The following is a 14022-nucleotide window of genomic DNA, read 5'->3' as shown; positions in this document are numbered from 1 at the left end:
TGGTATGGTATGATGGTATGGCATGGTATGACAGGTATGGTATGATGGTATGGCATGGAATGACCATGGCATGGTATGACGGTATGGCATGGTATGACAGGTATGGTATGGTATGTATGGTATGCTGTGGATACCATAACATATGGTATTAGTGTTCCTGCGTTTTCTAGCTGATTCTCTTTTGTTTGGTCTATGTAGAGCACAATTATTGACTAGAGGTTGACTTTGTCAACAAACACCTCACTTCTGTATTTTAAATACATTAGTAAGGGTTCTTAGTACACCCTCAGCTTCACCCAACAAAAAACTTACAAAATGCATTAATTGAAATTGTCCTACATTTCAGCTGTTCCCATCACCCACTGTTTATCTTAAGTTATCAGAATCTTTTCCTTTTATTTTTTTGTTCCTTCATAGCTTGTCAAAAGGCTGCTGCTTGTCACCTGGCAACTCCTCGCAGTGGTGGGGGGTAGGGTGTTTAGCCCATGTTTGCAGAAGAGTGGAGTGTTTGGTCCAATATGAACAATATGACCTCCAGAATGTCCTATTATTTGTGCCATGTTTGCGGAAGAGTGAGATATTTGTTCCAATCTTGAAAAATATGACATCCAGGAAGCTGTATTATTTGCACCATGTTTGCAGAAGAGTGACATGTTTGGTCTTAACATTTGCTTAGAAATATGAAGCTGAGAGACCTAGCTAAAGTGAGGTGATCTGATTTCATGTTATTGAAGTCTCCAGATTGATAGGAAGTAGATCTAAATTATTGGAAGAAGACCTTGAAAATGTATCAAGTTTTCATTGAGCCATTCATGCTTAGCTGGTGGCCAAGTTGCACACCAAATTGCATGCTTTTAAAATTAATTGTATGTGGAGTGGTACTTAATGTAGTTGATTATCGAAGTGCATATTCTAGTCCAACCTGTTGGATAATAATCTAGCTCAAGTCCATGTGTTTGAAATGGATGGTATAATGTAGTGTTCAGGACTGATAGATAATACACACAATTTCTTGTTTTCTTTGCTTCTCAAATAACACATCACCACAATGGATGCAGTATTATGCATGCCAAAATCTGGGATCAAGCTCAATTGAACTGATTTTCAAAGGATTAAGTTTACTATATTGCCTCCTTTTGTAGCTTAATATCTCAGTAAAAACCTGAAGAACCCTGCCACAAAAAATGGCACCCAATGGACCAGTATTGCAGCCTGCAGAAATAATTTATATATTTTGAAAAAGGACCCCAGACACCCTTTGTCAGCTTTGGTATGATGGTATGGTATGGTATGAGATCATTTGGTATGGTATGAGATGACATGGTATGGTATGGTAACATGGTATTGGTATGAGTGGGATATGGTATGGGTTTTCCATTCCATGGTACCATGGTATTGGTATCAAGCTCATATACCACCCCAGAATGGGTACCCTCAAGGTACCCTAAATCAAGGAATTGATGTACCTCATAGGTACCCTAAAATGGGTGACTGAAGTGATATGGCATCTGGCAGCGACCTTCAACTTGCCTCCTCCACAACCTCTCATCCAGTACAACTCTCTCCTAATCATGGCCAAAAATATTCTAGATTCCTATAATTTAACATTTATTCCCATTTGGATGCCTACAGAAGTTGTGTAAAAGCATATTTAGTGGATGGAATATAGTTTTGTAGTAGTTGTACGCCGCCCAGTGGAGAAAAATGAGTTTTTTTTCCTTTTTAGGGTAAAATGTCACTCTATTTGACTTTCCAAGTGACCTGTGACAAGCACCAGATCTGTTCAGCTCAAAGGCCAATGTGACGAGTGACCGAACAGTCGGTTGAAATACCACAGTATAGATAGAGAAGAAATTTACATGACGAGTTGTTATCATCTGCCCATTTGTTCATCCTGATCACTTGCTCATGAGGCTATGACATGATATCCATGTTCAGTTCCAGCATCCGGCAGCCTTTGGGCAGCCTCTAGAGTGAGATTGTGTGTGACCGTGTGAAGAAACGTGATGTCTCAGTGGCACGTGCAGCACGTGAATTTTTTCCCACCCATCAACCCACCACAAGACCCACTACTAACATAGTCTGTGATGAGTAAGTTAGAGGAACGAAAGTGTGCTCATATTAGGATAAGATAACGCCTGTGGCAGAACCAGATATCTACATGTACAAACACTAGCATATGTACATGAAGTTTTGGGAGTGCTTCTCCCCATCGTACAGATCTGGTTCTGATGCAAGAAATTATCTCTCAGCTTTTCCTCTAAAAAATCTTTTCGACTTCTCGTCTCTTGTACCTCGCACAATGACCAACACAACAACCAACATCGCCGACAACACTCAGACTCAGGCACTGCGCACTGACAACGCTCAGCCTCGGACACCATGCACCCACACCTCCCCGACAATCATCCAGCTCTTGAAGACCCTATTGCTGACCAACATCCTACAGAGGAACAAGAGAATTGAGGCCGACAACGATGCCAGATCTGCCAAGACCCTGGACCATGCACTAGACCCGATGGCGCACCCACAGCCTGGATCAGAAGCTGCGTCCCTGATCACGATTCACGCCGAGGACCTTGCCCGATTGAGGGTCCCTTCCTTCATTACATCTGTCTGTGATTTCATTTACAACAGCCTCGCCAGACACCTCGCAGATGAGGAACTGAAGGATAGGGAAGAGAAGAAGAGGAAGGATGATGATGCACCTGCGGAGGAACTTAGGGTTTCCAAAAGGCGCTGCATGGATGGAGCTAACCACGTCAAAAGGGTTGTAGGAGAACCCATCCCCATTGAGTTTTCCCAATCACTCTATGACACTGAGATTTGTGTTGCAGTCCCACTCCCCTTTTTCCTCACACGGAACTTACGATCACTCACCGATGAGGCTTCGACCCTCCCCACAGTCAAGTCGAACCCCTCGCCAGGCGAGACCAAGGGGAATTACATCCTCAATATAGAAAAACTGTCAGGTTGTTTTGGGAAGGAACTGTCCCTCACATCCAGCCAGTGGTCCGAGGCCACTGCCAACATGTGGGCTTTCCAAATCTCGAGGGACAGGTCGGGTTCCGATGGCGAACACACTGCGTGGTTTGAGAAGCATTTTAATTTCTTTAACATGCTTACCAAAAGGGACGAATTGTACGACGCTTGGAAGGCGATGGAGCTGGAGTTTCGTCTGGACCACCGGAGCCGCCACCTCAAGTTTAGTGCTACAGATTATGACAAGGCGCTGGGCTTGACTGAAGAAAGCCACAAACTACGTAAGGAATTCCACGAACTTCTCGCTGCTTCCCAGACAACGGCCCAGCGCTCAGATCCACCTTACCGTGGCATCACACCTTCTCCTTTCCAAAGGAATTTACCACGGGGCCCTGGTCAGCAGCACACCTACCCCCATTCCTTTCCATCAGGCAGCGGCAGGCCTCCCTCTAGCGCCGTCTGCCTCATCTGCACTGAGAAGGGGCACAACGTATTCTTCCACCTCAAATCCGCCATCCTCGCAAAATTCGCTGACGGTAGGGCTGCATGGGCGAAGTGCAGCCCAGGATTTGGTCTTGCCAGCCCAGATAACCAGGCAATATGCATCAACTGGAACATTCAGGGTGCCGAAGCAGCTTCCCAGTGCGCTTCCCTCCACAAAGAGGACCGCCTCCACCTCTGCTCTTTCTGCGGCAGCAAGGGTCACCATGCCCTATCATGGACATGCCGCCAAAAGACTGCTTGAAGACTTCTTCACTGCATCGGCTTCCCCCCCCCTCCCTTACACCGACTTTTCGCAATCCATCTTCCACCGCTTACCTCTCCCTTCCTCTACCTCTCATCACTCCTCCATATTCGACTGTGTTCTACACCCCTACAACTCCAATGCCTTCCACTCCCTCTTGCTTAAGCATGGCCTGGACTCCCACTACCCTCTCCTCTATTTCAATCTAACCCATGGCTTCCCTCTGGGTCGCATGCCCGCCCTGACTGACGCCGTCATTCTGCCTAACAACCCTTCTACTCATGCTTACATGCCAGACATACAGGACTACCTCAAGAAGGAACTTCTAGCTGGCAGGATGTCAGGTCCTTTTTCTCGTGGAGAGACGGAGCTCATCATGCAGGGGCCTTTCCAATCGTCCCCCCTTATCGTATCACTTCAACCCCAGCAACGTGGCATGCCTGACAAGGTCAGGATTTGCCGGCACCTCTCCAAAGCCTCCAAGCTCCACCCCTCTGTCAACTTGCACATTCACAAAGAAGATTTCCCAACGCAATTCGATCTGGTGTCAAAGGTGGTGGAAATTGTGAGTTCTTCCCCTTCTCAGTTCCTTCCCCCCACATCTTCTCGACGTTTATTATATGCCCTTTTGCGTTTTGTGCATGGGGCCGTTTTCTTCTTCACCGCTATGCAGTTTGAGATATTTGCATCGTTTGTGCGTTATCTCGGACTCTTGTCCTGTGCCTCTTGCGCAACTTGCGCGTGGAACACTTTATGTGTTCCCTCTCTTTTCGTTCATCTCATGATGCTCGCTATTGTACCTCATGGTGCCTGTTCCGCTACCAAACTTCCAGCCCCTTGTACGCTATCTACACAGACAAAGCTCACATATATGCGCAGATTGCTCTGGCCCCTCCTGGGACTCAGGCTTGCACACTGGATATCAAGGCATTCCACCGAACATGCCCCGTCTTACCTTTGCACAAGCCCTGGCTCATCGTCCAGGGCTTCCCTGGTCAATTCTTTATTGACCATGCCCATCCTTTCGGCGCCGCTTGCGCCAGCAGCAATGCTGGCATGATTGCGAATGCCATCGTTGATATTTGGAAGGCTGAGGGCGTGTTCCCTGTCCCAAAGTACGAAGACGACTTGAAAGTCTTCCGTATCCCATCACCAACGGGCACATTCATCAATGGGGGTTTCTCCTACGAATACGACCGCGATGAAATGCTATGCCGTATCGCCCCCTTGGGTGTTCCTTGGCATGAAGAGAAGGGCGATGACCACTTCCTCTTCATCACCACCTTCATAGGATTCCGCTGGGACATTCCAGAGAAGCTTGTCAGCCTTCCCAACGACAAGCGTTTGAAATTCCATGAACGTGTACGGCGCTTTCTCAACGATTTCAAGCATCATGCTTGCCACCTGCTTGATGTCGAGAAAATCCATGGCTCCCTGTGCCATGTCACCTTCGTCTACATGGATGGCCGCTCCCATTTGCTGTCCTTATCCAACTTTGCCTCATCTTTCTATAACAACGAACTTATGACCAGGCACCCCCCACACTCCATGATGACAGACTTGTCATGGTGGCTTCAGAGGCTGGATGACGTGGATGTAACCTGTGCTCTACGCCCTCGCGGCCCTCTCCAGGACTTGGGCCTGTACGTCGACGCCTCAACGTCATGGGGCATTGGCATCATCATCGGAGACTACTGGGCCTCCTTCCAACTGTCTCCCACCTGGAAAGTTGCGGGCAGGGACATTTGCTGGCTCGAGACAGTGGCTGTAGAGCAAGGGGTATGTAAAAAATTCGTTTAGTACATGACATTATATTTTTCGTTTAAGGTCAAATTTGACTGTCCCCCCCTCCCCTCCCATCCTAATTAGGTATCTATTTCTATTTTAGGTGGTCCCTGAGTTCTATTTATATTGGTGTCCTTCCAAAATCCATCCATCCCATGAGGTTCATGCCTGTCATAACTTCAGGTGTCATACCAAAGCCAATTATCTGGTTGAGAATTTGGTCAAAAAATACCCATCACCATCCTCAAGCTCAAAGTGGAGATGTACAGAATATTGGGTAAGACAATCAAAAGACAATCATCACTGATCAGCCATGCCTTCAGGCATTGAGGTAGGTCGTGAATTTCTTGAGCTCAAGCATGGGTGGAGCCATGAGTAGGGCTGCGCACTGTCCGTCTGGACGGGAACGGCCGTCTACTGGACGGGTGGTAAACAGGTAAGTCTCGTCCGTCCCCCGTCCTGTCAGTGTTTCCTTTGGGATCTCGACGAGGATGGCACGGGGACAGAGACGGCCGTCGTACGGGTGATGGGTGTCAACGGCTGTGTATCAGTGATGAATATAGACAGCCTGTATCTAAGGGTTAATGAAGTACCAAGGATGAATCGATGATGGCTTGCAGCAAGACAAAGGTCCTAAAAATGCAAAGTCAGGAGGGTAAGGCAACGGCACGACCATAACTCACACCGTCTGGAGGCCTCGGATTCCATGTAGCATGCCTCAAACTCATCCGCAGTGTGCGAGATGGTTTTAACGTTCTCGCCGAACTCTCACTATCATGGTCCACTGCAACTCCTGGCTAATGAATTGAACGGGGGCACTGGCGAAGAGTATGTTAGAGCCGCTTTCATCATATTTAACAGGCACCGCACCTTTTGACCACCAATCAAGTTAATTCCCTTCTCCCCAGTCTCAAAAAACCTGTGTTTGAGATGCATAAGCGCCAAATGCAATCTGTAGCAGCAACGTTAGTACAAAGTAAGTTTGCGAGAGGGAGGAGAAGCACGGACCGGACTTGCCTGTAATGCTTAACACAGTTTCCCATACAAAATCGCCGTCGACGAAGGACAATACGCCTATTTCGGTGGAGGGGAACGGATTCAACGGAAGGCTACATCGTTGACGTCGATGTTGGCAGGGTAGAAAATCTTCCCACAGCATCGCCGTCCATACCGTCCAGACGGCCGTCTAGGTGACAGGAATAGACGGGTGCTATCCGTCCCGTCCACCGTCCCGTCAGAATCTTATCCCAAATCGAAACGGCGACGGGTAGAGCACCCGTCTAAACGTCCCGTCCAACCGTCTTGGACGGGTACGGTGCGCAGCCCTAGCCATGAGGCATCATAGTTTTGTGCTATTGACATGTTTGCGTCTCCACAGAAGCCAATTTTTACATTGACTTTGCGTGTGTCATGCAATAACGAGTACTCAATGCCGTGGATTCACAGTTTCCATAGTGAGAACATGAAATTGGACAAGTCAAAGACCTTTTCCTCCTTCGAGTTGTGTGAGAAAAGGGTAAAAAAAGGATGAAAAATGTTCTAATCATTGATGTTGGCCTTCCAAAGCTGTTGGACAGTATCAACAAAAAATTTGTTTAAGGCTCAATTGCTCTCCCCCTCCCCCCCTACGTCGTGTCCCCCGGCAAATTCCGACATACCCCTTGCTGTAGAGCTACTGGCCTACTTCCTTGAAGAAAGGAACTTGTCGGATTGCCGCCTGTTGATCCATTCCGACAATCAGGGAACCATTGGTGCACTCGACAAGGGATGCAGCCCCAACTCCCACATCAACCTTTCTGTCCGTCGGACACATCTCGTCCTCTCTCACCTTTCGATCTCCCCTGAGATTGTATACATTGACTCGGCCGCTAACCCAGCTGACCCCATCTCGCGCGGAGAACCGGGGAAAGCTTAGTCTCTCCTAGACAGACTTTGATATATGTGTAGTCGTACCTTGGTTCACGATATATGAAGTCTGTTGTTTGTCGCGCCCCAAAAACCGCGTCAGGAAATGTTTATGTAATCTTCGGACTCTGAAATTGCGGTCCGACCTCCTCGCGTCGATATTGGTCTGCTCCCTTCATGCCCTGACGTGATTTTGAATACAATCTTCCCTTTACGCACCCTGAACACTGACTTTTTGGCTTTTTGAACTACTTCGAACGCGTTATGAACACGAAAGAATGGCCAACCCCGCTGGCAGGACCCTCTAGGGCTACAACACCATTGGCAAAAAGATTATACCACTGTGGACGAGCGGGCTGCATACAGTTCAGCTCAAACTCATTTCAGCTATCCTTGATGGACAAGTTATTCTCTGCAGACTGCTGCACTACAACTGGAGATGGGAAATCGGTAGCCTTTTCTATTCCCTCCAACACCGCAAGTCATATCCTGCTAATCTGCCCACCCGTTCAAGGCCAATTGGCATCGTGGTCACACCGACGAAGGGATTAGCCAGCAATATTGTATGATTACCTTCTTTGTGTGTGTTCTGTCACCAACAACGTTCTAGGTGAACGAACTTTCGTCGTTCGAAACTCAACGTATCTGCTTTCTCTTATTGCCACGAAACCCTCAGCAAGGCGCGAAAGGTTGGAGTTCATTTGGCGTGAGAGATCATGGAATGTGTTAGGTGGCAGGTCATATGTGTGGATGCGGAGCATCTGCGCGACAAGGAACAGAGAGAGATCACTGACATCAGCAAATTAGCATTTACCTTACATTACAATGTAAGGTGCTACAATGCAACCAATCAGCACTAATGTACCAGAATTCTAAGCCGACCTTGCATTATCATCCACTGGTGTCAACAAATGTGGAATGCAGAGCAAGAATTTGACAAGTATGTAAGGTTGTGCTAACATTGGAAGGATATCACGAACCTTCCACCACTTTGTTTGCCATGGAAGGTCACGCAATCATTGGTCCCCCATAGAAAGTGCTCCCAGATATATAAACCTCAGAATAGCTCAAATGAAGTGAAAATCAATTTGTATTGAAAATAATAGACATGAAGTACATAAAGTGAGGAACAGCGTGACCAACAATGAAAATGGAAGTCGAATAGGTGGCAGAAGATTTTGAAGCAGAGTGGAAGGCTGACCAATTGAGAAACGGAAACAGGGGTACGAGATCCACAGATTAAAAGAGCTAAACAATGGCGCACGAACCCGAAGTTCGCCACTATCTGTTGAGTAACGCCCGACCTTAGAATTTCCGGAGTGAGTTAAATTCAGTACGCACTCAACTTACCATCGTACGCGTCGAGTTTTTCTTTTCCCATCCTCGTTTGATTATCGTGACGCTGCCTTCGTCATTCGTGGGTGGTGTGGGGCCGTCATCGATGTGGGGTGCTGGTGCCCGCACTCGTCACTGTAGCTCGGGTGGTGAGGTGAGGCGCCCGTCCCCGTAGCTGGGAGTGGTGGGGGCTGTCATCGCCCTTGGTGGGGTGGTGGTGGGTCGTGGGCAGTTTGTAGCCGTCCGTGCACCGTCATGGGCGGCCATCATCGTGGGCATTCGTTTCCATAGGCAGTTTGGTGGAGTGGTGGTGAGGGCAAGACAGGCGCTCAGCCTTCGGCCACGGGTGAGCGACAAGGTGAGATATTCCTAAAGTATAGATAGAAAAGCAAGGAGAATGGGAACTCGACTGACTGGGAGCATTCGCGGCCGATAAGCACGTCCCATCGCATATATGCGCCTGAATACCTGTAATTTGCAACATTCAACGCATGTAGAACTTGGCATAGAAAGAAGCACATACCGTACGGCCAACGACAGACCTAGTTGTAGTGTGAATGTGTAAGTAAAAGATGGCTGTGGATTCTCGCTATGAGAACCTACCTCAGAGTCAGTACCTCCCCAACTTAACTTCCACAACTTTGCTTCTCCATTCCCGCCGACGGTTCGCCATAACTATTGCTAAGTGAGCGAGTCGGCTCCAGGTCGCTAGGACGCGCAGTTGGCACTGGGGATAGTCGCGCACAAGAATGGGAAAGTAAGCACACTGTAAGAGTGAGGGGGTGGATGGGGGCAGAGAGGAAGGTACTTGAAATAGTTTTTAAGTCGGACTTTGTCCTTTATGTATGATGTCACAGTTCGCGAACTATTAAACTCCGCTTGAACTCGGAGTTACATAGAAGTTGCCGCTGGTAAGTACGAGAGGGTGCATACTACAAGCGCTGGAGTTTGAGTCCACAATGCTCTGTAAAGATGACAGCTTCATGGGCTTGTACTTAATCGTGTTTTTCATCGAGCGCTGAGATTCAAATTGTATCCTTGCATGACCATAGAATATGCAAAATAATTTAGCCCTAGCTTCCAATGTCGTTGCAAAAATGCCATTAACCTTGAATCCCTTCAACAACTTTCCCCAATATTGGATGATGCCAAATAGTTTTAGTGTACATTCTATACTTTATACTATGATTATACTACATTGAGAGGTGGAGCAAAACCTCGTAAGGTTTTGCGAACCTTACAAAGACTACAAAGTGAACCAATGTTATTGTTGTTTTGCTGATGGAGAGCCTGACTTTTCGATCCAACGTCGTGTTTACATGCAGTCCACCTGATCATTGAATGGGGCCTTTCATTCCATCCAGCATTCGAAGCTATCAGAACCTTCTTCCATGGACACTTTCCGTTATCGATATTCGTTGTTGGCCTCAGTGCGACATTGGAACCCGGGGCCCCAACAACGTCTGTTTGCAAAAGTGTGGTTTTTTTCTTCAAGGCGACTTCCTCCTCATGCGGAAATCCAACGAGCGCCCAAAATTCGAGGCAGAGGGCGGAAAATGCGCGATATAATGTGGGGCTTCCGGCACCTCAAACACAGGCGTTTTCTTATAGATTCGGACAGTTCTGACGTTGTTTTCCATACTAATTGAAGTTTGAATATAATATATTATAATTGTGATAGGAAAGGAGGATAGTAGGGCTGTAAACACGTAGAAAGCCAAGAGGGAGCACATAAACATTTCCTGACGCGGTTTTTGGGGCGCGAAGAAAACAGGACTAGGGAAAGCTGGGAGGCAACTCTCCCATACGTTCAGGCTCCCTCATGAGCTAATTGATTGCTTCATCCATGTTTAGCCTCGACCGCAAGCTCACATCGTCGACTTGTGTCGCCGAGAGGTCCGTGGGTAAGATAAAATCCCCCATCTCTATCTCACCGCGCCCCACGCGTCCTCGAAACACCTTTCACCCATTTCTGCGTCCCCAACTTCCTCCTTCCCCTACCCATCCGGTTTCACTTGTCCCGGTGCACACCCCTCCACTAAAATCACACAACCTCCCATCTTCCAGCCCACTGACCTCTCCTACTTGCCAGCCCCTTCTTCCTTACCCACGCAACATACGTCCCCGCAAACCCCACTCTGGTCGTTCTATCACCCACAACGAACTTCGCCCACATGTACCTGCGGCAGACCGCATTTTTTCATGGTGCACCCCTTTCGGCTCGCGTCATCACACCCACATATCACAAAGACTCCCTGCCCCACTCATTGAATCCGCACTCATGGCTGTCCGAGGAGCCTTAGCTCCCAACACAAAAACTACATATGGAGCCGGGCCTCTGCGCTTCACCCAATTTTGCGACAAGTGGGGAATAACTGAGGAGGCTCGGATGCCCGCTGACTACGTCCTTCTATGCGCCTTCATAGGTGAATACAAAGGCCTCCAGTCCGGCAACACGATCCGCTCCTGGCTGGCAGGCCTTCGCAGCTGGCATGTCATGAACCACGCGCCTTGGTATGGCGACGACGACTGGGTCCACCTTGCTCGCACTTCCGCAAACAAGGAGGGCACGAAGCACAGACGCCCTCTCAGGGCCCCGCCGCGTCTTCATAGAGCACTTGTCCTGTCTCCGCCGCTCTTTGGACCTGTCCACTCACTTTCACGCTGCAGTATGGGCCGTCGCCCTCGTCACCTTTTTCGGTTGCCGTCGCCTTGGCGAAACAACTGTGGCAGTTGCTGCCTCTTTCGACAGTACATACCATGTCACGCGCTCTGCCAAAGTCTCATTCCGTGTACTGCGGGATGTTGCCCGCTCTGCCAGCTTCCAGGTCCCTTGGACCAAGACAACAAAGGAGCTCGGGGCTACCGTGATCCTCACTGCGCGTCGTGAAGGTGATCCTCTGTGTCCAGTCGAGGCCCTCAGAAACCACCTCCACGTCAACTCCTCAGTCCCCTCCTCATCAGCTCTCTTTGCCTACATGTCGACCTCCGGCAATCCGAAGAATCTCCTCAAAAACGAATTCCTCCACTTTGTCACAGGAATCTGGTCATCCGCATTGCTCGCCCACGTATTGGGACACAGCTTCCGCATTGGCGGGGCCGTGGAGCTTCTGCTCGCAGGGGTGCCCCCAGAAATCGTGGCTGCAACAGGCGGATGGACTTCCCTCGCTTTCCTACTCTACTGGCGCCGCATGGACGAAATCCTCCCCATGTCCACCTCAAAAGCTTACAACAAAGCACATCTCGACCTACTTGCCTCTATATTCGAACAATTTCGTATAACTCACAAAATCCCCTCTGCTCTACTTGACAACTTCACTTCCCATGACTCATCACACTAGATTATAGAAGTCCCCTCTTACACATCTCAATAGTCTATAGAAAATTCTCCTTACATACCTCAAAATGCTATATCTTCGTGCTTATTTGGCTGGCGAGACTTAAATCCGAGTGACACTCAATTTGGGTAGCCAGCTTGGCTCGTCCTTGCCTCACCAACCCGCCGTTGTGAGTTTACACTCGGGTTGGTACAGCCGGTTGGCTTCGGCAAGTACTTACCACATTTGAGCATCAGACGCACAAGTCTTGCTCGCACGCACAGGCTCACCTAGTTCGGGCAAGACTTATGCAAATTCAGGTTATTCGTGACACGAATTTCCTGAACACTTATTTACTTTATCTGTAACTAACGCGAAGTTAAGCGGGAAGTTAAGCGGGAATTTTGGTTGGCCACACATGCATATTTTTGGATGATCTGCCTCTATAGATGAATCTTGTGGGCGATGAAGATGGTGATGAGCAGGAACATAAGCTGTTCATGCATGCACGAATTGTAATACAATAATAGTAATTTACATCAGATGAGTTCAACCTCCCCCCTTGCCACGAGTTGTTCCACAACAGAATAGGGTGTGAGTGAGATATGGCCCTTTTCCATGTCTAGCGTCGCGCCGCTGTGTCGTGAGGTTGTCAGCGTGGGCATAAGCAAGAGTCGAAGCTGAAGGGGGCAGGGAACTTACTCGGGCAACGTGATCCGCAGACACCTTGTCAATGCATGTACGAAAACGGGACGCGATTTGTCTGGTTCCGTTACTGGTGGTGTATTGGATCAGCTTGTGGTTGACTCAAAGTAGCAAGGAGGAAGGGACGTTGGAAGGACGGATCAAGAGAGAAAGAGGAAAGGAAGAGAGGGTTAAGGGTCAAAGGAAGCGAAGAAAAAAAGGGAGGAAGGGTAGGGAGTGGGTGGGAGAGAAAAATAAAAGGGAGGGAGTGGGGAAGAGAGGAAAATCCAAGGGTAGAAGCGAAGGGGGGAAAGAGGGGTGAAGGAGGGGAGGGAAAGAGGGAGGGGGAAAATGAAGAGAGTGGAGCAAGGGAAGAAAGGACAAAAGGAAAGGAAGGAAGGAAGAAAGAAAATAACGGAAGAGAGAGGAGGAATGGAAGAAAGATAGGGAGGAGGAGAGGGAATGGAAGAAAGAGAGGGAGAAGGAGAGGGACGGGAGGAGTGAATGGAGGGGGGAAGGCAGGGAGGGAAAGGGGAGAGGAAAGAGAAGAAAAGGGGAAGGGGAAGGAAGGCAAGCGAGCAAAAGGCAAGCGAGCAAAAGGTAAAGGAGGAAGTCAGAAAGAAAACGAAAAAGGAAAGGGAGGGAGGAAATGGGGAAAGGGAGGAGGGAATCAAATGGAGAAGGGAGAAGCAGGGGAGGGAAAGAGGAAGCAAAGCAGCGAGCAAAAGGAGGAAGTAAGAAAGAAAAGTAAAAAGAATAGCGGAAGGAAAAAGGGGGAAGTCAGAAAAATAAGAATGAAACGAAGGGAGAGAGCAGGGGAAGGAAAGTGGAGGAAGCAGGGGGAAGGGACGTGGCAGGAGGGGAGGAAAAAGGAAGTAGGGAAAAACACGGGGGAAGGGAGGAAGGAGAGGGAAGAGAAGAAAGAAGGTCAGAATGGAGAAGGAAGGAAGGGGAGAAAGCAGGAAAGGAACAAAGGAAGGTATAGAAGGAGGAAGGGAGAAATAAGAGACGAAAGAGGCCAGACAGAAAGGGGAGGAAGAAGTGAGGGAAGGAAGAGAAGAAAGAAAGGGAGGGAAGAGAAGAAAGAAGAGTTAAGAGAGTTAAGAACGGAGAAGGAAGGAGGAAAGCGGGAAAGGGACAAATGGAGGGGGGAAGAGGAAGAGGGAAGAAAATAAGAGACGAAGGAGGCCAGGGAGAAAGTAAGAGGGGACGAGGGAGGCAGAAGGGAGGAAGAGGGAAGATCAAGGGAGGAAAGGAGGAAGGGGCAAG

The sequence above is a fragment of the Laccaria bicolor genome, genomic scaffold (genome assembly GCF_000143565.1).
Source record: "Laccaria bicolor S238N-H82 LACBIscaffold_92 genomic scaffold, whole genome shotgun sequence".
NCBI classification, from domain to species: domain Eukaryota; kingdom Fungi; phylum Basidiomycota; class Agaricomycetes; order Agaricales; family Hydnangiaceae; genus Laccaria; species Laccaria bicolor.
Note: the sequence above shows the minus strand (reverse complement) of the source record.